Here is a 26,600-nt window from a genome sequence, read left to right as displayed (position 1 = left end):
GCTGTCTTGGGGTTGGGGGAAGGATGAAATGGGGAGAAAATGTGAAATTCAAAATCTTGTGGATGTGAATGTTGAAAACTAAAAATAAATAAATTAATGAACCTTAAATAAAAGTTAAAAGATGGATTGTTAGGTAGGGGAAATAGATCTTCAGAAATTAATATGATGTTAAGACAAAAGACATCAATACAAAAAGGATAATTAAAAAACATTTTAATTACTATATTTCAAATATTTCAACTAACATTTGTGATGATTCTTCTATGTTAAAGGGACTTAGTCATAAAGAGAAAAAAAATTTCTGCTTTCTTCAAAGAACATATCTACTGGTTCAGAGATAAATAATACACACAGGTAAGGGTTATAGAAGTAGATCAAATGGGAATGAAGGCAGGATCCAGATAAAGTAAACTAATAAAATTTCAGTTACAGAACCTTTCAGGGGAGAATGAGCAAAGGCTTCACAGAAGAGGTAGCACCAGAGGGAAGGAGTGAAGGAACAATTCTGAAAGGAAGTGGTGATTAGGGTGGGGCTTCAAGGCTTACAGAAATGACTCAAGCAAATTCATGGAGGTAGGAGATGACTTATTGAGTTCAACAAACTTTTTGTCTATTTTGGTCGTAATATAAAATGCATTAAGGAAAATACTTAAAAATATCTATAGTCCTAGGGCCAGAATTCATAGAGCTTTAGTTGTTCAGCTAAAACTTTTATATTTTAATCCTATGGAAATAAGGAAACACTAAAGGTTTTTAAGCAATGGGGAGACATGACTATGTATGAATTAGGAAAATAATTGTGGCAGTTTGTAGAGGATGGATTATAGAAGAGAAATATAGGAAATAGAAGGTTCCACTTTGAGACTATGATAATAGTCCAAGTGAGAGATGATAAGAGCTTAAACTTGGGTGGTGGCTTAATGATTGGAGATAACTGGAAAAATCTGAGTTTCTGTGAAGTTTGTATGTATAGGATTTGGAAAGTAATTTGATGTGTGTAGTATGTAGGGGAAAGGATAATGAAGTAAAGAGAAGAGTCAAAGATGATTCTGAGGTTTCAAACCTAAGAAGACAGTATTAGCTCCATAAAGTGCTGTCATTTGGGAGTTCATTTTCCAACTTTCTAATTTTCTTTTTTCACCTATTCCCAGGAGTTCTCTCTGTGAATCCCTGCCAATTAGTGCCAGTTAAAATTTTTTCCTAAGATAATGTCAATTGAATTTGTTTCATTGTGTAAGCTTGCTGCATACTTTGTAGGATGGCTACTAAAGAGAATTTATCTTTGCAGACCAGCTGGGAAGAAGGCAAGAGCACAGGCTATTCTTTGGGACTTCATTGTGAGAAGGGCCTTTGAGGGGGAGATTGAACTCTCATAAAAAAATCATTAAGTTAAAATGAAGGGTTCTATACATTCCAATAATAGCTGAGACATTCAAAATTACATCTTGACTAGCTGGAAGGTAACTGAAAAGCTCATGGCACCACAGGACATTTTGTACTCCAGTTCTATTAAGTTTAAATATGTTAGCCTATCAAAAATGAACTGCTGGACATACCATTCTGTGCATATGAGCTTAAGGGTGGTCATATTAATGAGACACCATATTTAGTAGCACCACTTAGAACAATACTAGAGCAAAGTAGGCATTTGGTGGTGCTTCTAAAGAGGTGATGTGTTTGCACTTGGGCTTATGCTGTTAGAAAATGATGAGGGAATTAATTATAAGAGTCATAGAGAAAAAGTTATATAAAAAACAAAATAGTGTAATAGCAATAATCATCATCTTATCTCAGTATAATCACAGGTAACTCAATTCCATTAATTTTATTTCAATAAGCATTTATGAAGCAACTATGAGGAAGGCATTGTACTAGTTATTGGGAATACACAAAAAAAGGCAAATAGTCCCTACCTTTGCAAGGAGTTTTCATCCTACTTGGTATTTACAAGTGTTCATAGATAAACTAATAAATACAAAACATGCAAATAACAACATAATTAAGTATGTTAAGTGCTAAGACAACTCTCCTAGAATTACTGAAATTTCTGAGAACTAAAAGCCTCATGATTTCTGGCAGAGAATGTAGTTCTCTTGAGCCTGGTGAAGAAAAATTCAGGTGCATGTGGGAATGGGGAATGAGGAGGTATAATTAAGATTTTTTTTTTTGGTGAGGCAATTGGGGTTAAGTGACTTGCCCAGAGTCACACAGCTAGTGAGTGCTATGTGTCTGAAGCCGGATTTGAACTCAGGTTCCCTTGACTCCAAGTCCAGAACTGTATCCACTGCTCCACCTAGCTGTCCCTAAGATTTTTTTTTAAACTTATTATCTCCACTTTCCAGTGAAGCTTAATCCAATTTTTTTTTCATTTCCTTGACATCATCTAACAATTCAGTCTGAAAAAATTATCCTTAGTCCCTATAATAATATAAACAAAATATCTCTTCAGAGATTACTCCATACATCCAGATGGTTACTTTCAGTTGATTCTTTCTCTGGTTCTTATCTCAAGGCCTTCAGATGGAGGCATAAGACAAAGATGAGGGGTCTAAATTCCTACTTTTTTTCATATGTGAACTGTCAAATTGATATGCTATACCAACATATATGTCAGACTGATATGACATAGTATCACCTCAGTAGAAAAGTGTTGTATACATTATATTTATAATTAATTATAATAATATGCATGTGTGTGTATAAACTATGCATATATATGTGTGTGTTTTTTAAAGTTAAGTACCACATTTTGGAATGTGTAGATAAGACATAATGATGAAACTCAGATAGAATTTAGCTGAGTTAATGAGTTAATTCTAACTTTTTTACTTCAAAAAAGAAATTGAGACATTGAATTGCTATATAAGTGAAAAAATACAAATCCTTAGTAAGGCTGATATGGGGGAATGGCTTAACAAAGTATGTTTATGAATAAAACAGAATTTTATTTTGCTGTAAGAAATGAGCACATGGATAGTTTCGTAGGAATATAAGAAGACCTAGATGAACTGAGAAAACATTTTATACAATAATAACAACATTATAGGGAAAAATGACTTTGGAAGACTTTAGAACTCTAACTAAAACAATGATTTTAAATCCTAAGTCCAAAAGAATGAAGATGAAATGCATCAATCACCTCTTGTCAGAGAGGTGATAAATTTAAAAGACAGTATGAGATATTTATTTTCAAATCCAGACAATGTGGAAATATATTTTGTTGGACTATATATCTATATTTTGAGGGCTTAATTTTAATTTAATTTTATTTAAAATTTGCTCAATGGGGGTGGAAAGTTGGAGGAACAGACAGATAATATAAAATAAAAACATATAGGTAATAGTTCTTATGTAAAGGAAGAGAGAACCATATTGAGGGGCAAATTTGAGTGATGTAAAAACAGAAACATTAATAAAATTATTTTTAAAAATACTAAATGACTTACTGAGGAACACATATTTGGTGAATGCCTACAGGATTTGGACTGATGTCTTCCTGACTCCAAGTCTTTTTTTTCATCAGTATCAAGTCACTTTATTGGGACGTAATTTTCTTTTACTACTAAAATTTAAATACACAATAAGAAAAGAAAAAAAGAAAAACATTATAAACTTAAATATTAAAACGTAAATACAAAATAAAAAAAGAAAAAAGTATGTCTTGCGCACAGCAGAACATAGATTCAAAATTTATAGCAATGAATTTCCATTTCAAGAAAGCCTATATAATAAATGCTGCACATTGTGTTGAGAACTGTCCATCTTTTCTTTGCTTCCTTGTCAGTTTTCTTTTATTCTTTGCTACACACTTTTTACTTTATTCTTTTTTTCTCCCTTCCCCCCAAGAAGGCCACAATTAAGAACAGATGTATTTATATACCGATACATACATACACACACACACACACACACACACACACACATACATAACATACATACATATATGGACGTACATTTTTCCTAACAAATTCTACTTCTGATCTTTGTTTTTATACTTGTGGGTATCTCTTATTTCCTATCTCTCCTAAATCCTCTGTTTTACTTCCATTCACTACCTTGCCTTCCTATTACTTTACCTACTCCCCCTCAACAATCACTCCCTTATCCTCCCATTCTCATTAATCTAAACACCCTTCTATACCCCCATTAAACTAATTCCCTCACCCACCCCTCTAAAGATCTCTCAATTATCCTCTCTCCCCTCCCTATCCCCTTGGCATTTTAGTGTTTTTTTTTTCTGAATTTGGAAGACATTTATACTCTCCTAGATAGATATGTATTGTTCCCTCTTGAACCCATTCCCATTGAAAGTAGGTTTCCAGAACTGACAGTCCTCCTCACCCATCTAATTCTTCTGTATTTGTTCAGCTCATATGTATGAGATAATTACTCTTTTTATCTATTCCTATGTGGTTTTACTTTTAATTTTATATCATACTCAGTTCTATCCCAGTCTTTCTTATGAAAAGCCAAATTACTAATCACAATCTTAGACATTTGTTTAACATTTTACATACATATAAGGTAAATGGTCTGTTCTTATTGAGTCCTTTGCAATCAGTTTTTGGTATGTACCTCTTGGCTCTTTTATTTCAAATCTATTAAGTTCAGTTGTTTTTTTTTTTTTTAACAATGTCCTGAAAGTCTGACAGTTCATTAGCTATCCATTTTTTTTTCATTCAAGATTATGCTTAGCTTTGCTGGATATACTATTTTTGGCCAGAACCCCAGTTCTTTTGCTCTTTGATGTATAGTGTTCCAAGACCTGTCTATTAGTGTCACTGGTGCTAGGTTTTGTATGATTCTTATTGTGGCACCACCATATTTAAATTATTTTTACCCCTTGTTGCCTGTACTATTTTATCATGGAACTGGGGGTTTTGGAATTTGACTATGATATTCCTGTGGGTTTTCCTCATAGGATCTCTTTCAGGTGGTGATCAGGTGGATTTTTTTCTATTTCTACTTTCCACTCTTGTTCTAATTCTTCAGGACAATTTTATTTTTATTATTTCTTTTATTATCATGTCAAGATTCTCTTTTTTTGGGGGGGACTTCTAGGACCCAATATGACAAAGTAAGAAGTAAGTCCGTCTCCTCCCTTATTGACCTCTGAAAACCCAGAAAATATCACTGCAGGAAAAACCCTGGAACAGCTGAGCCAACTGAAAGATGAAATGCAGCAGGCTTGAAGTCTGGGAAGCTTGGGGGATTAACAAGACAGATCATTCTCACTCTGGTGAAGGGGGTGCAATACAGGACAGGAGGTGTTCCAGCAAGTCAATGACAAGCCAGTGACAAACCCCAGCAAACAAGGGGAAGATCCTGAGCCCCAGGATGGTGGAGCAGGCAAACGCCAACACCAGGACCCCAGAAGTGCCTTGGCACTGGTAGGGTAATTAATAGACTACAGCTCAGAAAACCACCATGTGCACCAGCAGGCAGGCATCCTCCAGCATCCAAAACTTCCTGTGTTTCAGCACAAGTCCAGGAGGCACAGATCCAGGCAGGTAAGCATCCTCCAGCAGCCAAACTTCTGCATGCTTCAGCCAAATCCAGAGGGCATAGCTCCAGGCAGGCAGGCTCCCTATGGTAGCCAAGCCTTCCAGTGCTTCAAAGCAGCCTGGGTGAGCAGGAGTCCTCCAGGGGCCAGACCCCACCCCTATCCTGAGAGATTCAGTGTTGCTGACACCAATTCAGCACCAGGTAAACTACCAGCCCCCTACAGCCTCCAGCTGCCAGCACCTGAGGCCCCAGTACACAAAGTCAGTGACCAGATCCTGGGCCCCCAGCACAGGAAGATAGGGTCTGAGTCCCCTGGGCTCCAGCAGGAGAGCTCAACTTTGAAAGCCACAAAATATGCAAGCACCATGAGCAAAAAGCAGAAATAGACAATGATTATAGATTCTTACTATGTGGACAGGGAAGATAAAGGCACAAATTCAGAAGAGAACAACATTGTCAATATGACCACATCCAAAACCTCAAAGGGTAATGTGAACTGGCCTCAAGCCTAAAAAAACCTTCTTGGAAGAGATCAAGAAGAATTTTAAAAGTCAAAAAAGAGAGATAGAAGAAAAATTGGGAAAAGAAATGAGAGGTATGCAAGAGAGAGTCAATAATTTGGAAAAGGAAGAACAAAAATTGACTGTACAAAACAACTCCTTAAAATGTGGAATTGACCAAATGCAAAAGGAGACACAAAAACTCACTGAAGAGCTTAACTCCTGAAATATTAAAATTGACTAGATTGAAAAGGAGGTACAAAATCTAATCGAAGAAAACAAGTGGAAATTAATGATGCTATGAAACATCAGGAATCAGTCCAAATAAATCAAAAGAATGAGAAAATAGAAGAAAATGTAAAATACCTCATGGGAAAATAGATCCAGGAGAGACAATTTAAAAATTATTGGTCTACCTGAAAGCTATGACAAAAAAAATTAGCATGGACAACATCTTTCAGGAAATCATGAAGCAGAACTGCCCCAAGGTTATAGAACCAGAAAGTAAAATATTCATTGAAAGAATCCATAGATCACCCCTTGACAGAGATCTCAAATTGAAAATGCCAAGGAATATTATAGTCAAATTCCAAAATTATCAGGTCAAAGAGAAAATCCTGCAAGCAGTCAGAAAGAAAAAATTTAAATATCATGGAACCACAGTCAAGATTTTGTAGGACCTTGCAGTTTCTACATTAAAAGATCACAGGGCTTGGAATATGATATTCTGTAAGGCAAGGAGCTTGGAGTACAACCAAGTATCAACTACCCAGCAAAACTGAGCAAAATATTTCAGGGGAAAAGATGGACATTTAATGAAATAGGGGACTTCCAAGCCTTCCTGATGAAAAGAGCAGAGCTCAAAAGAATATTTGATCTTCAAACACAAAACTCAAGAAAGACATAAAAAGGTAAATTGGAAAGAAAACAACAACAACAACATGGTATTAATAAGGGCAAGCTGTTTACATATCTACAAGGGAAGATGATACTTGTAACTCTTGAGAACTGTATCTTTATTACAACATTTAGAAAGGGTATACATAGAGGGTGTGGGTGTAAGTTGACTTTCATGTGATGATAAAAAATCTAGTTAAGTGGTGAAATGGGATTGTACTGGGAGAAGAAGAAAGGAGGAGGCAGAAAAGGGTAAATTGCATCACATGAAGAGGCACAAAGATCTATTCCAGCAGAAGGAAAGAAGAGAGGGATATGAGCATTGTTTGAATCTTACTGTCATCAGATTTGGCTCAAAGAGGGAATACCATAATCAGTTAGGTATAGAAATCTAACTTACTCTATAGTAGGTAGGATGGGAAAGGAGAAAGAAAAGGGAGTGAGAATAGAAGGGAGGGAAGAAGTAGTAAGGGAAAAGGGGGCAAAGAAGGGAGGGAGATGATTGAAGGAAGGGCAGATTGCAGGAAGTGATGGTCAAAAGCAAAACTCTAGTGAGGAATGAAAGGGGGAAAGGAGAGAGAAAAGCATTAACAGGAGGAGAAATAGGATGGAGAGACACAGATAGTAATCATAATGGTGAATGTGAATGGGATGAACTCTTCCAAAATGGAACTAAATAGCAGAGTGGATTTAAAAACATAATCCCACAATATGTTGTTTATAAGAAGCATGTTTGAAGCAGAGGGATACACACAGATTAAAGATAAAAGGCTGGAGTAGAATATATTCTGCTTCAGCTGAAGAAAAAAAAACAAGGGGTAGCAATTCTATTCTAAGACAAAACAAAAACAAAAATAGATCTTATTAAAAGAGATAAGGAAGGAAACCACATCCTACTAAAATCTACCATAGACCATGAAGTAATATCACTACTAATCATATATGTACCAAGTGGTATAGCATTCAAATTCTTAGAGGAGAATTTACAGGAGTTACAGGAAGAAATAGAGAATAAAACCATACTAATGGGGGACTTTAACCTCCCCCTCTCAGAACTAGATAAAGCTAACCACAAAATAAAGCAGGAAGAAGTTAAGGAGATGAATAGAATTTTAGAAAAGTTAGTTGTGATTAACCTCTGGAGAAAATCGAATTGGCATAGAAAGGAATATACCCTTTTCTCAGCAGTACATGGCATCTACACACACACACACACACACACACACACACACAATTGACCATGTATTAGGGCATAAAACCTCACAATCCAAAGAAGAAATGCTAAAATATTAACTGCATTTTTTTCAAGTCATGATGCAATAAAAATTACATGTAATAAAGGATAATGGAACAATAGACTAAAATTTAATTGGAAATGAAATAATCTAAACTTAAAGAATGAATGGGTCAAGGGGCACAGCCAAGATGCAAAGTAAAAGCAGTGATTTGCTTGAGCTCTCCCCCAAACACCTCCAAATACCTGTAAAAATGGCTCTAAACAAATTCAAGAGCAGCAGAACCCACAAAAAGACAGAGTAAAACAAATTTCCAGCCCAAGACAACCTGGATGATTGATTAGAAAGGTGTATCATGAGAAGCTGGGAGAGAAACACAGTTCAGCATGGGCATGTAGGTAAAACAGGATTCAGTGATCCTTGAAACAGGCCTGAGAGGACTGAATCATGGGCAGCTATGGTGGTGTCCAGATTTCTCAACCCACAAATGCCAAAGACAATTTAAAAGGTCAGTAGGAAAGTCTGTGACTGCATGGTGAGAGAGATGCTTGGTCCCAGGCTCTAGCCCCATGAGGCCCTGGGGTGGTGGCTGTTTACAGAGCTTCTGGCCCACAATCTGAGTGGGAATCGAGTGGCTGATCAGAGGAGGATTGCAAGGATCTTTTTGCTGGTGCCAAGACAGAATTCTCTTGCTTTTCCTGTGCTTGGATCTGGGTCACAGTTCTGGATGGCGATCCTGACACAAGGAGAAGTGCTGGTGTGGTGGAGCTTGTGGTAGCAGTGGAGAGGAAATGTTCCTCACAGTTTCAAGGAAGAAATGAGTGCTTGTGGTCACTCATAGACCAGAATAAAGGCCAGGAAAGGAATAAATACCTCATTCTTGATCATACCACCTTGGAAGAATTGAAAACTTACAGGTCCCTAGAAGTATCTCTGAAATAGCTGCACAAACCCCCCAAAGCTTGGGACAGTACATTCTCCATATTGGAAGAAGACCCCTACCTTAACAAAGAGTTTAAAACTCAAATAATTGGCTGGGATCATGAGCAAACCTCACAAAAAGTCATACTATAGAATCTTTCTTTGGTGACAAAGAAGATAAAAAAATACAACCAGAGGAGACAACAAAGTCAAAGCTCCTACATCCAAAGCCTCCAAGAAAAATATGAATTAGTCCCCGGCCGTGGAAGAGCTCAAAAGGAAATTTGAGAAGCAAGTAAGAGAAGTAGAGGAAAAATTGGGAAGAGAAATGAGAGAGATGCAAGAAAATCATGAAAAAACTAGTCAATAGCTTGCTAAAGGAGACCCAAAAAAAATACTGAAGAAAATAACACCTTAAAAATAGACTAACCCAAATGGCAAAAGAGGTCCAAAAAAACAATGAGGAGAAGAATGCCTTCAAAAGCAGAATTGGCCAAGTGGAAAAGGAAGTCCAAAAACTCACTGAAGAAAATGCTTCCTTAAAAATTAGAATGGAGCATTTGGAACCTAGTGATTTTTTGAGAAATCAAGACATTGTAATTAAAACTGAGAGAAAGAAAAAAAAAGAAGACAATGTGAAATATCTCATTAGAAAAACAACTGACCTGGAAAATAGATCCAGGAGATATAATTTAAAAATTATTGGACAACCTGAAAACCATGACAAAAAAAAAAGAGCCTAGACATCATCTTTCAAGACATTATCAAGGAAAACTGCCCTGATATTCTAGAACCAGAAGGTGTAATAGAAATTGAAAGAATTCACTGATCACCTCCTGAAATAGATCCCCAAAGGAAAACTCCTAGGAATATTGTAGCCAAATTCCAAAGTTCCCAGGTCAAGGAGAAAATATTACAAGCACTGAGGAAGAAACAATTCAAGTATTGTGGAAATGCAATCAGAATCATAAAGGATTTAGCGGCTATATTCCTGGCTTGTAATATGATATTCCAGAGGGAAAAGGAGATAGGATTCAGCCAAGAATCACCTACCCAGCAACATTAAGTATAATGCTTCAGGGGGAAAATGGGCATTCATTGAAGTAGAGGACTTTCAAGCATTCTTGCTGAAAAGAACAGAGTTGAATAGAAAATTTGGTTTTCAAATACAAGACTTCAGAGAAGCATGAAGAGGTAAACAGGAAAGAGAAATCATAAGGGACTTACTAAGGTAGAACTGTTTACATTCCTACATGGAAATATGATATTTATAACTCATGAGACCTTTGTCAGTATTAGGATAGTTGGAAGGAAGAAAAATATATGTATAGATGGATTAATAGAGGGCACACGGTGAGTTGAAGATGAATGGGTAATATCTGGAGGATAAAATTAAGGGGTGAGAGAGGACTATACTGGGACAAGGAGAAAGGGAGAGCTAGAATGGGGTAAATTATCTCACATAAAACAGACAAGAAAGGGCTTTTACAGTGGAGTGGAAGTGGGGGAAGGTGAAAAAGAATGAGTGAATCTTATTCTCACTGGATTTGGCTTAAGGAGGAAGTAACATACTCACTCAATTGGGTATGCAAAGCTATCTTACCCTACAGGAAAACTGAGGGGAAGGAGATAAAAGGGGTAGATTATAGAGTGGAGGGCAGATTGGGGGAGAGGGTAATCAGAAGCAAACACTTCTAAGGAGGGACAGGGTCAAAAGAGAGAATAGAATAAATGGGGTGGAATAGGACAAAGGGAAATAGAGTTAGTTTTCCACAGCATGACTACTATGGAAGTGTTTTGCATGACTATACAAGTATAACCTGTATCAAGTTGCTTGCCTTCTCAATGAGGGTGGGTGGGGAAGGAGGAAGGGAGAAAATTTGGAACCCAAAGTTTTATAAACAAATTTAAAAAGAATGTTTTCATATGCAACTGGGGAATAAGATATACAGGCAATGGGGTATAGAAATCTATCCTGCCCTATAGAAAAATAGAAGAAACAGGAAATGAGACAAGTGGGGAGAGATAGAAGGAAAGACAGATTAAGGTAAAGGGTATTCATAATGCATGCTGTCTTGGGGTTGGGGAAGGACGAGATGGGGAGAAAATGTGGAACTCAAAATCTTGTGGATGTGAATGTTGAAAACTAAAAATAAATAAATTAATGAATCTTAAAAAAATTTTTTTTTAAAGTATGAATGGGTCAAACAACAAATACAGTGGCCTAGCTGTACCCGATCTCAAATTGTACTATAAAGCAGCAGTCATGAAAACTACTTGGTACTGGCTAAGAAATAGAGTATTGGATCAATGGAATAGTTTAGGTATGCAATACAAAATAGCAATGACTATAGTAATCCACTGTTTGAAATATCCAAAGACTCTAGCTTCTGGGATAAGAACTTACTATTTAACAAAAATTGCTAGGAAACCTAGAACAGAGTATGGCAGATACTGGGAACAGACCAACATTTTACACCCTACACCAAAATAAAGTCAAAATGGGTACATGATTTAGATATAAAAACTGACAATATAAGCAAACTGTAAGAGCAAGGAATAGTTTACCTGTCAGATCCATTGAGAAAGGTTGTATTTATGACCAAACAAGAGATAGGGAGGATTATGAAATGCAAAATAGATAATTTTGACTACATTAAATTTAAAAGGTTTTGCACAAACAAAGCCAATGCATCCAAGATTAGGAGGAAAGCAGAAATCTGGGAAAGAATTCTTACAACCAGTGTCTCTGAAAAAGGCCTCATTTCTAACATATAAGGAGAACTGATAAAATTTATAAGAATTCAAGTCATTCCCCAATTAATAAATGGTGAAAGAATATGAACAGGCAGTTTGCAAATGAAGAAATTAAAGCCATCTATAATCATATGAAAAAAATGCTCTAAATAACTATTGATTAGTGAAATGCAACCCAAAATGACTCTGAGGTACCACATCACACCTACCAGATTGGCTAACATGACAAAATAGGAGAATGATGAATGTTGGAGAAGATGTGGGGAAAATGGAACATTAATACATCATTGGTGGAATTGTGAACTAATGAAACTATACCGAAAAGGCTATAAAACTACACATACCCATTTACCCAGCAATGCCATTTCTCATCCCAAAGAGATTATACAAATGAGAAAAAAAAGACCCACATGTACAAAAATATTTATAGCAGTTCTTTTTGTGGTGGCTAGGAATTGGAAATTGCAGGTAACAGGTTGTGGTATATGAATATAATGGAATACTTTTGTGCTATCAGAAATGATGAAATGGCAGACTTCAGAAAAACCTGGAAAGACTTATATAAACTGACGCCGAGTGAAGTGAGCAGAACCAGGAGAATGCTGTGCACAGTAACAACCACATGTGATGTTTAGGTTTCATAAACTTTGTTCTTCTCTGCAATGCAAGGATCTAAGACAACTCAAAAAGACTCATGATGGAAAATGCTGTCCACATTCAGAGAAAGAAGTATGGAGTCTGAATGTGGATCAAGGCACACCATTTGCTCTCTTTTCTTGTTGTTGTTTTGTTTCTTCTTTTTGGTGGTTTCTCTCATTGGTCCTAATTCTTCACAGCATGACTAATGTGAAAATATGTTTAATATGAATGCATATGTAGAGCCTATATAAGATTACAAGCTGTCTTCAAGAGGGGAGAGGAGTGAGGGAAGAGAAAATTTAAAACTCAAAAGCTAATGGAAGGGCAACTAAGTGGTGCAGTGGATAGAGCACCAGCCCTGAAGTCAAAAGGACCTGAGTTCAAATCGAGCCTCACACCAAACACCTAACACTTACTAGCTGTGTGACCCTGGGCAAGTCACTTAACCCCAATTGCCTAAAAATAATAATAAAAAAAAAGCTAATGGAATTGGATGTTGAAAACTAAAATTTAATTAATTTAAAAAATTATTAGGCATTGGAAAAAAAGATTTCTTTTTTTATCATACCTTTCTGGTAGTCTGATCATTATTATATTTTCTCTAATTTATTTATTCTCCTGATGAGTTGTTTTTCTTATGAGATGCTTCACATTCTCTTCTATTATTGTTCATTCTTTATATTTTGCTTTATTATTTTTTCATCTCATAACTTCACTGGCTTCCTCTTGCACAATTCTGATTTTCAAGGAATAATTTTCTTTCTTAAGATTCTGCATCTCCTTTTCTGATTAGTTGACTTTCCTTTCATAATCTTTTCTTGGATTTTTTTTTTTTTTAGTTTTTCCTTACTCTCTCATTTGAATTTTAAAGTCTTTTAAAAATTATTTTATGAATTCTTTTTGGGCAGGTGACTGTTTGATGTTACTCATTGGGGTAGAAGAGGATTTCTTTGCTTCAGTATCCTCCTCTGAAGATGAAGATCTGTTCCCGTAGTAACTCTCTATGGTCAGATTATTTCTCCTTTTCCTATGCATTTTTAAAATTAGTAGCTTAGTTTTTGAAATCATTTCCAGTGCTATGGTATGAGGTGCGGTGTCTCTGGCCTCAGATCCTCCTTTAATTCCCCACTCTGAACTGAAATGGAGATCTCCAGCCTCTCCTATGTTCCCACAGTCAACAGCATCCCTGCTCAACTGCTTCTGGACTCATTGGGCATGTGCTGGTTCCTTCTCACCCCCCAGCATCTCTGCAGCACAACTGGGTGTGGTGTTCCTTGTAAGTAGAGGTTCCCTTGATCTTCTCTTGCTCAGATGCCCAAATCCTCTTACTGTGGGGCCATGGCAGCCTCCCAACTTAGCTAACCTCAGGGCTTGCTGCTTGTTATTTAAGCAGATATAGGACCTAGACTGGGGGTGTTTACTCTTCACAGGGACCAAAACTCATCCTGATATTTTTCTTCAGATCTTCTCAGATTGTCCCAGGAGGACCCTTGTTCCCCCATACTCTTATTTAGTTTTACTGCTCAATATTTGCCTTGAGGGGTTTTTTCATCTCTTTTGTGCGGTAAAATCTTAAGAGCTTGGAATTTTCTGACCTACTTCCAGAATCTGACCTATCTTCCCAGAATCCTCTCTCCTGACTCCAAGTCTTAACTATGACACTATACATTTTGACAAGCTGTCTTTATTTTAATCCTGGAGAACACTCTTAGAAGCACTCCCTACTTCTAAACCTTTAAAAAGCTGTGATTTCAATAATTATCCAGATTGCAGCTCTTTCAAGCCCCAGTAAATGGTTTAATATAACTTGTTTTAGTCAGAAAAAAAAATCATCATTGTTGGGTGACTATTCTTATGGGGATCTACAGTGTGCAAGATTTATGTCCTCTACCTATGACATCTGTGCCACTGAACCAAGCAATGATACCTAGAGCAGGCTATGGTGGAAATAATTGCATGTTTTAGGTCTAGTCTGTAGATTGCACAATCTGAGGAATTGGATTTGTAAATACAGAAAGTTCTCACTTTACATAAAATCACGTTGCAAATTTGACTATAAGTAAAAAAATTATGAAAGAAATCTGCATTCCAAAAAAAAAATGTTAACCTTACTGTACAGTACTGTGTGATCTCTTTTCATTCCTGTCTCTCTTTCAACTCTCCATGGCCTCCTACCCCTCTACCGAAAAAAACAAACAAAAACAAACAAACAAAAAAAGAAACAGAAAAAAAAGACCTCCAAGTGAAAGCAGGCCTCAGAATCTGGGGCTTGGCTTGTGACTTCCAGCCCAGAGAGAAAAGACCTTTGCCTTACTCTGCCCCCCACACCCTCTTCCATACTTCCATGCTTAGGTACTATATGTCTGTCTCTGGCCTTCTTGTCACCCATCCTCTCCTACCTGAGTCCCAGTCTCCCTACCCCTCCCCACTCCTTTTGGTTCTGGCCAGGACAACAGGCATGGGTCTGGTCTTGCATTGGCATGTTCCTCTGTCCCTAACCCCCACTTGTCCTTCAACTGTGTGCAATTTCCTTCTGTCATGGACTTGAGGCTCACTTTCTGTCTCTCTGTGGAAAAAAATGTATTATGTTTTCTGTAGAGGTCTTTTTAAGAATCATCCATTTACATAAAGCAATAATTGTTTATAATTGATAAACATGTCATGGTTACTTTGTCAGAGTTTGATGGCATAACTTCTAAGTGATGGAGATAACATGGCAAAGTGAAGAGTACTGAACTGTGAGTCAAAGGACCTGCTTGAATTGCAGCTATGATACTTACTACATATATGACCTTAGCAAGTAATTTAGCCTCTCTAGGCTTCAGTTTCATTATGATGGATTTTGGCTGAATGACATATTAGGTATATTAGAGCTCTAAATAATCTTACCTAAGATAACAGTTCACTGTTGGTCTCACATTTGAAGCTGTTTCATAGCACTATGTCAGAGGTTGAATATCTGCTAGCTTAGCTTTTGCAAACTCAGACATTCTTCTTTGGTGCCTTAATAGAACTTTGGTGGAGGAAGCTTATTAAATCAAATGGATTTAAAGAATGATAAAACATAATTGCCACTTAATATTTTAGCCTATCAGGAGAAGATCAATTTCCTTCATAACACAATTGGGAGGTAGGAATAACAATGAAATGCACACCTCCTCCTGTGTTTCAATTATGCCCCAAAGGATACAAGCAACAGTCAAATCATAAAGGATGAATTGAAGGTATAAAGTAGGACAAATTGCCTGCATGTTGTCCATTTCAAAAGATACTTGAGTGAATGAATGAGTTAAGTGAATGAATGAATGAAAAAGGTATATAAGTTTATAATTTACCAAGTACTGTTCCAAGCACTAGAGTACAAAGGCAAGGTGGCCTGTGCCTCAAGCAAACTGTCCTATTCCTGCTTACATAGATAGACTGGTTCAGGGGTAGGGAACCTGCTGCCTTGAGGCCACATGTGACCTTCTAGATCCTTGGGTGTGGCCTTTTGACTGAGTACAAGTTTTGAAGAACAAATCCTTTTATTAGGGAGATTTATTAAGTGAAGTTTGTATTCAGTCAAAAGGCAGCACTGGGGAGGACCTAGAGGAACTACATCTTTCAATTGCTCTGTGCCTTCAGCTAATGACAATTGTCTCCCACCTGTACTTTCTGTCTATGAACAAATCTTGCAGTTTTCTATTTACCTGTACAATCATATCCCTCATACCCATCGTTATGCACAATCTATGCTCTTGAACCACATTTCAATTAACTTCTGGACTTGCTTGCACTTTCAGTGTCCGTATTCCCTTACTCTGACTCATTTTACAACCTAAGTGTCAGTTCCAAGTCTCTATCGGCTAAATCTTAATGTCTTGTTACTTTGTCATAAAAGTTGCAATTTATTAAATCTGTTTTGATATGAATTTTTCTCAGAAGTTTAGGTACATTTCTTTTTTTAAAAAATTAATGTATTTTGAATTATCAACCATCACTTCAATAAGCTTTTGAGTTTTAAATTTTTCTCCTTCTCCCTCCCCACCTCCCTCCCCAAGAGTGTGCACAATCTGATACAGGTTATACATATACATTCCTATTAAACATATTTTCACATTAGTGATGTTGTAAGTAAGAATTAGAATCAATAGGAGGAACCATCAGAAAGAGGAAACAAAACACAACAGAAATAAAAAACAACAAATAGTATTCTTCAATCTACATTCAAACTCCACGGTTCTTTCTTCTTTGTGGATAGCATTTTCCATCATGAGGCCTTTGGAGATGTCTTAGATCCTTAAATTGCTGAGAAGGGTTGAGTCTATCAATATTAGTCATCATACAATGTGGCTGTTACTGTGTAAAACATTCTCCTGGTTCTGTTCACTTCACTCAGCATCAGACCATACAAGTCTTTCCAGGTTTTTCTGAAGTCAACCTGTTCATCATTTCTTACAGCACAATAGTATTCCATTACATCCATATACCTCAACTTGTTCAGTCATTCTCAATTGATGGGCATCCTTTCAATTTCCAATTCTTTACCACCACAAAAAGAGCTACTATAAGTATCCTGTAAATGTGGGTCTTTTTCCCATTTGTATGATCTCTCTAGGATATAGCCCTAGAAGTGCTATTGCTAGGTCAATGGGTGTGCACATTTTTATAACCCTTTGGACATAGTTCCAAATTGGTCTCCAAAATGGTTGGATCATTTCACAACTCCACCAAGAATGCAATAGTGTTCCAATTTTCCCACATCCTCTCCATTATTTGTCATTTTCCTGTTTTGTCATGTTGGCCAATCTGATATGTGTGATATGGTACCTCAGACTTGTTTTGATTTGCATTTCTCTAATCAATAGTGATTTAGAACTTTTTTTATATGACTATAGAAGGCTTTAATTTCTTCATCTGGGAACTGCCTGTTCATATTCTTTGACCATTTATCAATTGGGGAATGAGTTGTATTCTTATAAATATGACTTAATTCTTGATATATTTTAGAAATGACGCCCTTATCAGAGACACTGGTTGTAAAAATTCTTTCTCAATTTTCTACTTTTCTTCTAATCTTGGTTGCATTGACTTTGTTTGTGCAAAAAATATTTCATTTTAATGTAATCAAAGTTATCCATTTTGCTTTTCATAATGTTCTCTATTTCCTGTTTGGTCATGAATTTTTCTGTTCTCCATAAATATGATAGGTAAACTAATCCTTGCTCTCCCAGTTTGCTTATAGTATCAGCCTTTATATCTAAACCATGAACCTGTTTTGACTTTATTTTGGTATATGGTGTGAGATTTTGATCTATGCATAGTTTCTGCCATACTCTTTTCCAGTTTTCCCAGGAGTTTTTGTCAAAGAATGAGTTCTTATCCCAGAAGCTGGGGTCTTTGGGTTTATCAAATAATAGATTACTATAGTCATTGAAGACTGTGTCTTGCATATTTAACCTATTCCACTGATCCACTACCTTATTTCTTAGACAGTACCAAGCAGTTTTGATGATTACTACTTTATAATACAATTTAAGATCTGGAATGGCTAGGCCACCTTTGCCTGCATTTCTTTTCATTAGTTCCCTTGATATTCTGGACCTTTTATTATTCCAAATGAATCTTGTTATTATTTTTTCCAACTCAATAAAATATTTTTGGTGGTTTGATTGATATGGCACTGAATAAGTAAATTAGCTTAGGTAGAATTGTCATTTTTATTATATTAGCTTGGCCTACCCATGAGCAACTGATATTTTTACACTTATTTAGATCTGACTTTATTTGTGTGAAAAGTGTTTTGTGATTGTGTTCATATGGTTCCTGGGTTTTTTTTTTTCTGGAGGTAGACTGCTAAATATTTTATAATGTCCATAGTAACTTTAAATGGAATTTCTCTTTCTATCTCTTGCTGTTGGGCTTTGTTGGTAATATATAGAAACACTGATGATTTATGTGGGTTTATTTTGTGGTCTGCAACTTTGCTAAACTTATTTATTATTGCAGGTAGTTTTTTACTTGATTCTCTAGGATTCTCTAAGTATATCATCATATCATCTGCAAATAGTGATAGCTTTGTTTCTTTTTTGCTTATTCTAATACCTTCAATATCTTTTTCTTCTCTTATTGCTAAAGCTAACATTTCCGGTACGATATTGAACAACAGTGGTGATAATGGACATCCTTGTTTCACCCCCAATCTTACTGGAAATGCTTCTAGCTTGTCCTCATTACATATGATGCTTGCTGAAAGCTTTAGGTAGATGTTATTTATTATTTTAAGGAAGACTTCATTTATTCCTATGATCTCTAATGTTTTTAATAGGAATACGTGTTGTATTTTGTCAAAAGCTTTTTATGGATCTATTGAGATGATCGTGTGGTTTCTGTTAGTTTAATTGTTGATATGATCAATTATGCTGATAGTTTTCCTAATATTGAACCAGCCCTGCATTCCTGGTATAAATCCTACCTGGTCATAGTGCATTATTCTTGTGATAAGTTGCTGTAATCTACTTGCTAATATTTTCTTTAAAATTTTTGCATCTATATTCTTTAGAGAAATTGGTCTATAATTTTCTTTCTATGTTTTGACTCTTCCCATTTTAGGTATCAGCACCACATTTGTATCATAAAAAGAATTTGGTAAGACTACTTCTTCACCCATTTTCCCAAATAGTCTATATAGTATTGAAATTAATTGTTCTTTAAATGTTTAATAGAATTTGCTTGTAAATCCATCTGATCCTGGAGATTTTTTTCCTAGGGAGTTCATCAATGACTTGTTCAATTTCTTTTTCTGAGATGGTGTTGTTTAAGTATTTTACTTCTTCTGTTAATCTGGGCAATTTATATTTTTGTAAATATTTATTTATTTCATTAAGATTGACAAATTTATTGGCATACAATTGAGCAAAATAGTTCCTAATTATTGTTTTAATTTCCTCTTCCTTGGTGGTGGATTCACCCTTTTCATTTTTGATACTGATAATTTGGTTTTCTTCTTTCTTTTTTTAAATTAAATTAACCAAAGGTTTATCTATTTTATTGTTTTTTTTTCATAAAACCAGCTCTTAGTTTTATTGATTAGTTCAATAATTTCCTTAATTTCACTTTTCTTAATTTCTCTTATGATTTTCAATATTTCTAATTTGGTGTTCAGTTGAGGATTTTTAACTCATTCTTTTTCTAGCTTTTTTTTTTCAGTTGTATACCAATTCATTGATCTCCTCTTTTTTTATTTTATTCATGTAAGCATTTAGAGATATAAAACTTTCCCTAACAACTGCTTTTGCTGCATCCCATAAATTTGGGTATGTTATCTCATTATTGTCATTCTCTTGAATGAAGTTATTGATTGTTTCTATGATTTATTGTTTGACCCTATCATTTTTTCAGATTAGATTATTTAGTTTGCAATTATTTTTTAGACTATCTTTCCATGGACCTTTATTACATATAATTTTATTGCATCATGATCTGAAAAGGATGCATTAAATATTTCTGCTTTTCTGCATTGTATCGTGAGGTTTTTATGCCCTAGTACATGGTCAATTTTTGTGTATGTGCCATGTACTGCCTAGAAAAAAATACATTCCTTTCTATCCCCATTCAATTTTCTTCAGAGGTCTATAGTATCTAACTTTTCTAATATTCTATTCACCTCCTTAGGTTCTTCCTTGTTTATTTTGTGGTTAGATTTATCTAGTTCAGAGAGGGGGAGGTTGAGGTCCCCCACTAGTATGGCATTCCTGTCTATTTCTTCCTGTAACTCCCTGAACTTCTCCTCTAAGAATCTGGATGACATACCATTTGATGCATATATGTTTAGTAATGATATTATTTCACTGTCTATGGTGCCTTTTAGCAAGATGGAGTTTCTTTCCTTATCTATTTTGGTAAGATCTACTTTTGTTTTTTCCTTTGTCTGAGATCAGGATTGCTACCCTTGCTTTTTTTTTTACTTCAGCTGAAGCATAATATATTGTGCTCCAGCCTTTTACCTTTACCCTCTGTGTGTGTTACTCTTTTTCAAATGTGTTTCCTGTAAACAACATATTGTAGGATTATGGTTTTTAATCCATTCTGCTATCTGTTTCTCTTTTATGGGAGAGTTAACCCCATTTACATTTGCAGTTATGATTCCTATTTGTGTCTTTCTCTCCATCCTTCCTCCCCCCTCCCTTATGCTTTTCTTTCTCCTTTCTCCTTTTCCCTCCTCACTAGTGTTTTACTTTCAACCACCACCTCCCTCATTCCTGTCTCCCTTCTATTAGCCCCTTCCCTTTTCTTCCCCTTTATCCTTACTACTTCTTACCTCTTTTCTGTCCTCCCTTCCTTTTCTTTCCCCTTTTCCTTCCTACTGCCTAGAGAGCACATTGGATTTTTATACCTAACTGATTATGTCATTTCCTTCTTGAGTCAAATCTGATGAGAGTAAGGTTCAAAAAATGCTCATTTCCCTCCCTTCTTTCCCTCTGCCATAATAGGTTTTTGTGCTTTTTCCTGTAATGTAATTTACCTTTGTCTGCCCCCTCCTTTCCTTTCTCTCAGTACATTTTCTTAGATCAGATTAATCCACTTACTTGGATCCATTTAACCCACTTGATTAGGTTTTTTTTTTACCATTACATCAAAATCAACTTATATCCACCCCCTTTATGCATACCCCTTTAACATGGTGTAATAACAATACAGTTCTCAAGAGTTACAAGTGTCATCTTCCCTTGCAGGTATGTGAACATTTTGCCCTTATTAACAACATGTTGTATCTTTCTGTCCTGTTTGCCTTTTTATTTCTCTCTTGAGTCTTGTATTTGAAGATCAAATTTTATGGTAAGCTCTGGTCTTTTTATCAGGAAGGTATGGAAGTCCTCTATTCATTGAATAGTCTTCTCCTCCCTGAAAGATCATGCTTATTTTCATTGATTCTTGGTTGTAATCCAAGCTCCTTTGCCTTACTGAATATCATATTCCACACCCTACAATTTTTTAATGTAGAAGCTGCAAGGTCCTGTGTAATCCTGACTGTGGTTCCATGATATTTAAAGTGTTTCTTCTTGCAGTATTTTCTCTTTGATCTGGTAATTTTGGAATTACCATTTTCAATTTGGGATCTCTTTCAGGAAGTGATTGGCGGATTCTTTCTATGGTTATTTTACCCTATGGTTCTAGGACTTCAGGGCAGTTTTCCTTTATGATTTCCTGAAAGATACTGTCCAGGTTCTTTTTTTCATCATGATTTTCAGGTAGACCAATACTTTTTAAATTGTCTCTCCTGGATTGATTTTCCAGGTCAGTTGTTTTGCCAATGAAGTATTTTACATTTTCATCTATTTTTTCATTCTTTTGTTTCTGTTTGACTGGTTCTTGCTCTCTCATAGAATCATTAGCTTCCATTTGCCTGATTCTGATTTTTAACAAATTGTTTTCTTGTATTAGATTTTGTACCTCCTTCTGCATTTGGCTAATTTTATTTTTTAGGGACTTGTTTTCTTCAGTGTACTTTTTTCCAGTTGGCCAATTGTATTTTTAAGGACTCTTCTACCTCCCTCATTTGACTTTTAAAATCCTTCTTGAGCTTTTCTAAGAATGCTTTGTGGGCTTCATACTAATTCATATTCTCTTTTGAGATTCCAGATGTGAATTTGTTGACAATGTTTTCCTCTTCAGAATTTTTGCCTTGATCTTCACTGTTCTCATAATATGAATCTATGGTATGTTTATTATTGCTCATGGTGTTTGTTTATTTCCTGGCCTTTAAAGAGATTGAGCTCTCCTGCTGGGGAGCAGAGGGCACTGGCCCAAACTTCTTGTGTTGGGAGCCTTGGGTCTGATCACTGGCTTTGTGTGCTGGGGCCTCCAATGTTGGCAGTTGGAGGCTGTAGGGTTCCGGCAACTTACCTGGTGTTTGGCTGGAATCAGCAACACTAGAACTCTAGGGGTGGGATTGGGTCATCTGACCCCTGGAGTTTGCCTTATTTTCCTTTTGCTTTCTTCAGCTCCTTTCAGATGGATGTTGCAGGATGTTTATCCACCTGGGGACCTTTTGAGTGCTTCATAGAGTTTTGCTGAGGCACTGGGAGACTGCTGTAGAATGCTAGGGCACATGGTGGTTCTCTGAGCTGGTTTACTCTGGTTCCCTTGCCCTCAGTGAGGCTCTCTGGGGTCCAGCTGTTGGTGTTTGCCTGCTCTACCACCTGGGTTTCAGGATCTCCTCCTCATATGCTGAGGTGGAGCTTTCTGCCAGCTTGCTGGGATGCCTCCTGTTCCATACTCCTCCACTTCCACTAGGGAAAGAGGGGCCTTTCCCATTAATCCCTCAAGGTACCTGGGCTACTAGACTGCTGCACCCCATCTTTCTTCTGGTTCAACTAGTCCAGGGTTTTTCCTGGGGTGATATTTTCTGGGATTTCAGAGGTTGATAAGGGAGGTAAGAGTGACTTACTTCTTACTCCACCATCTTGGCTCCCAGAAGCAGAAGTCAAGGTGGGGCTTTCTGCTAGTTTGCTGGGACACTTCCTATTCCATACTGCAACCCTTCTCCCAGGGCAAGAGTGACCTTTCCTGTTAATCCCTCAAGCTACCTGGTCTACTGGACTGCTGCACCCCATCTTTCTTCTGGTTCAACTATTCCAGGGTTTTTCCTGGGGTGATATTTTCTGGGCTTTCAGAGGATGATAAGGGAGGGTAAGGTTCTATAGGCACATTGCTTAAAAAAAAAAGATTGCCAACTACTTGGTCTTATAAATTTTTAATGTGCCCTATGGCTCCAAACATAGTTCAGTGCACTTAGTAGGAAGTTATCACACAATAATTGATGAACTCCTGAATGTTAGTATTTTATATCAGCTGCTGAATGATAGCTTCAGCTCTCTCTTTTTTAATTTATGAAGCTTTTCTATATATAAAGTTGGAAAACAAACAATTATTCTCCTTACTTGCCAGAATGATGTATTTTCTTTCACATTTTATTTGTGGTTATCATTATTCAGGGTAAGAATGAAGACTTCATGAAGAATGGGAGTTCTGAGGCTAGAAAAAAAAGTTAATGCATAATGTCCAAATTTAAAAGCCTCAGTACCATCAGAATCAAAATGATTTCCTGAGGTTTGCAATGAACTTGGAACTAGCAAGAGATGTGAAGTACAAGAAAAAATGTGAAAGGCTATGTTAGGATAGCTGGGCTTCAATATATAGATTATTCATTGTATGAAACTACCTTATTTCTTGATTGTTTTTTGTTTCATTTTTAATAGTATTTTATTTTTTCTCAACTGCATGTGATGACAATTTTTAGCATTCATTTTACAAGATTTCAAGTTCTGAATTTTTCTCCCTCCCTCCTTCTCTCTGTTTCCAAAAATGCTAGGCAATTTTATATAGGCCATATATGCACTATTATGTAAAACATATTTCCATATTAGTCACAGATGTAAAAAATAAATCAAGAGAAAAAAACATGCAAAAAATAAAGTAAGTGAAAAAATATGCTTCAATCCTCATTCAGAATCCATCAGTTTTTTAGCTGGATGTGGATAGCATTTTCCTTCATGAGTCCTTTGTATTTGACTTGGATAATTGTGTTGCTGGGAAGATCTGAATCATTCATAGTTAATCATCACCTGGTGTTGCTGATACTGAGTGCAATGTTTTCCTGGTTCTGCTCTTTGCATCAGTTCATATATGTACTTCCAGGATTTTCAGAAATCTTCCTACTCATCATTTCTTATTGCATAGTAGTATTCCATTATATTCATATACCACAGTTTGTTCAGCTATTTCCCAATTGATGGTTATCCCCTCAATTTCTAACATTTTGCCACCATGAAAAAGGTTGCTATGAATATTTTTGAACATATAGATCCCTTCCCCTTTTTTATGATCTCTTTGGGTTACAGACCTAATAGTAGTATTGCTGGATCAAGGGATATGTATAGTTTGGCTGCCCTTTGGGCATTGTTCCAAATTGCTCTCTAGAATGTTTGAATCAGTTCAGACCTCTATGAACAGGTCATTAGTGTCCCAATTTTCCTAATTCTACAACATTTTTCATTTTTCTTTTCTGTCATATTAGCCAATCTGATAGGTGTGAGGTGGTTGTTTTAATTTGCATTTTTCTAATCAAAAGTGATTTAGAGCACTTCTTCATATGGCTATACATAGCTTGATTTCTTCACCTGAAAAAATGTCTGTTCCTATCATTAGACCATTTATCAGTTGGGGAATGGCTTGTATTCTTATACATTTGACTCAATTCTCTATATATTTGAGAAATGATGCCTTTCTCAGAGACACTTGCTATAAAGATTTCTTCCCAGCTTTCTGATTTCCTTCTAATCTTAGTTACATTGGTTTTGTTTACACAAAAACTTCTTAATTTAATTAAAGTTGTCAATTTTACATTTTATGAGGCTCTCTATCTCTTGTTTGGCCATGAAGACTTCTCCTCTGCACAGATCTGACAAGTAGACTATTTCTTGTTCTGTTACTTTGCTTATGATATCACTCTTTATGTCTAAGTCATGCACCCATTTTGACCTTTTCTTGGTATATGGTTTGAAATGTTGGTCTATACCTAGTTTGTGTCATATTGTTTTTCAGTTTTCCCCACAGTATTTTTTGTCAAATAGTGAGTTCTTATTCTAAAATCTAGAGTCTTTGTGTTTATCAAATATTAGGTTACTATGCTACTACTGGATCTCGGGTAATCTATGTGTCTTGATCTTCCCTGTTACCATAATAACTTTGTATGGCCAGATTATTTTTTAGGTTTTTTTGCTCATTTTTTTGACTTTCTCCTTTCTTTTAAATTTGAGCTCTGCTCCTTGTTTGGAAGGGGCACTGCCTCTTGCTTCTTGTGTCAGGGACTGCAGGTTCTAGCTCTTTACCTTGTGCTATACTGATGTTTCCCTGAGGCCCATGCAGTACCTTTGTGTCTGGTGCTGCAACTGAAAGCATGGTGGGATGTGGGGCTGGTTCCGTTAGAGATTATAAAGGTCTGGTGCTGAGCTGTTGTCCTATTAGTGGTTTCTGGCATGTGCTGGGGATGGTGGGGTTTCTGTGTTTCCCCAAGGCTATACTGAAGCACACAGAAGTCTGGCTGTTGGTGGCTGCCTGTTATCATGATGCACATGCTAGGGGCCTGTTTGCTTCCTGCTTGCTTAGTCTTCTGTAGGAGTTTACTTGTTTCCCCAAGGTTAGACTAAAGCAAGTGGAGGTCTGGTAGATGGAGATGGGCTGTTTGCCCAGGGCTATGCTGAAGCATGTGGTGGTTCTCAGATCTGGATTCTGAATTTTCCTCTGACTATACTGAGGCACATGGGGGGTCCTGGTGTTGATGTTTGCCTTCTCCACCATACTGAGGCTCAGGATCTACCACTGGTTTACTGAGGTGGGGTTTGCTGGGATGATTCCTGTTCTAGACTGCACTACTCTTTTACCTGAGTGAGACAGACCTTTCTTGCCAATCTTTCAAGTTTCTTAGGTTCCAAGATTGTTTCACCCCAACTTTTTTGTGGTTCTGCTGTTCCAGGATTTGTTTTGGGGGAATATTTTGTGTGTGTTTGGAGGTGAATATGGGAGTTAAGGCAATTTACTTTTTACTCTGCCATCTTGACTCCCAGAAGTGACAATCTCTCCACTGGATTTTAAGAATATTAATTGATCATTCAATAAAGATTTTTAAAGTCCGTACTATGTGTCAGGCACTGATGATACCAAGATAAAGATAGGAAAGTCCCTTCCATCAAGGAGAGTATACTTTGTTAGTGGAGATGAAGTGTGTGTGTATGTGTGTATGTACACACACATATATACATATATACATATGTATATATTAACGTATATATACATACACGTATATTTGTATGTATATGTGCACATGTATATGTGTGTATGTTTGCATGTGCATATGTATGTTCTTGTATAGCATTGCATACATGCTTGGGTGTATATGTGCACATGTGCATGTGCACATATTTGTATATATACACACATATACATGCATATATGTGTATATGTGTGTTGTGAGACAGAAAGTGATGGTTTTTAGAGAGAGTACATTCAGCATATGGGGGGGTAAGAAAGGCTTCATGTAGTTGGCATTTCAGGTGAGTGTTAAAGGATCTTGAGAGTTCTCAGGGGAGGGGAGTGAAGAGGAGAG

The 26,600-nt window shown here is 36.4% G+C and overlaps 1 pseudogene; it reads right to left on the bottom strand.

The window, feature by feature from the left end:
• LOC114046503 overlaps window positions 1-25,562 on the bottom strand; it is a 181,485-nt pseudogene extending 155,923 nt beyond the window's left edge.
• Window positions 25,563-26,600: the final 1,038 nt, after the last annotated feature.

Source organism: Vombatus ursinus, unplaced genomic scaffold (genome assembly GCF_900497805.2).
Source record: "Vombatus ursinus unplaced genomic scaffold, bare-nosed wombat genome assembly UNPS02014784.1, whole genome shotgun sequence".
In the NCBI taxonomy this organism is placed as follows: Eukaryota; Metazoa; Chordata; class Mammalia; order Diprotodontia; family Vombatidae; genus Vombatus; species Vombatus ursinus.
The sequence above is the reverse complement of the archived record's forward strand: the minus strand, read 5'-3'. Positions and strand labels throughout refer to the sequence as shown.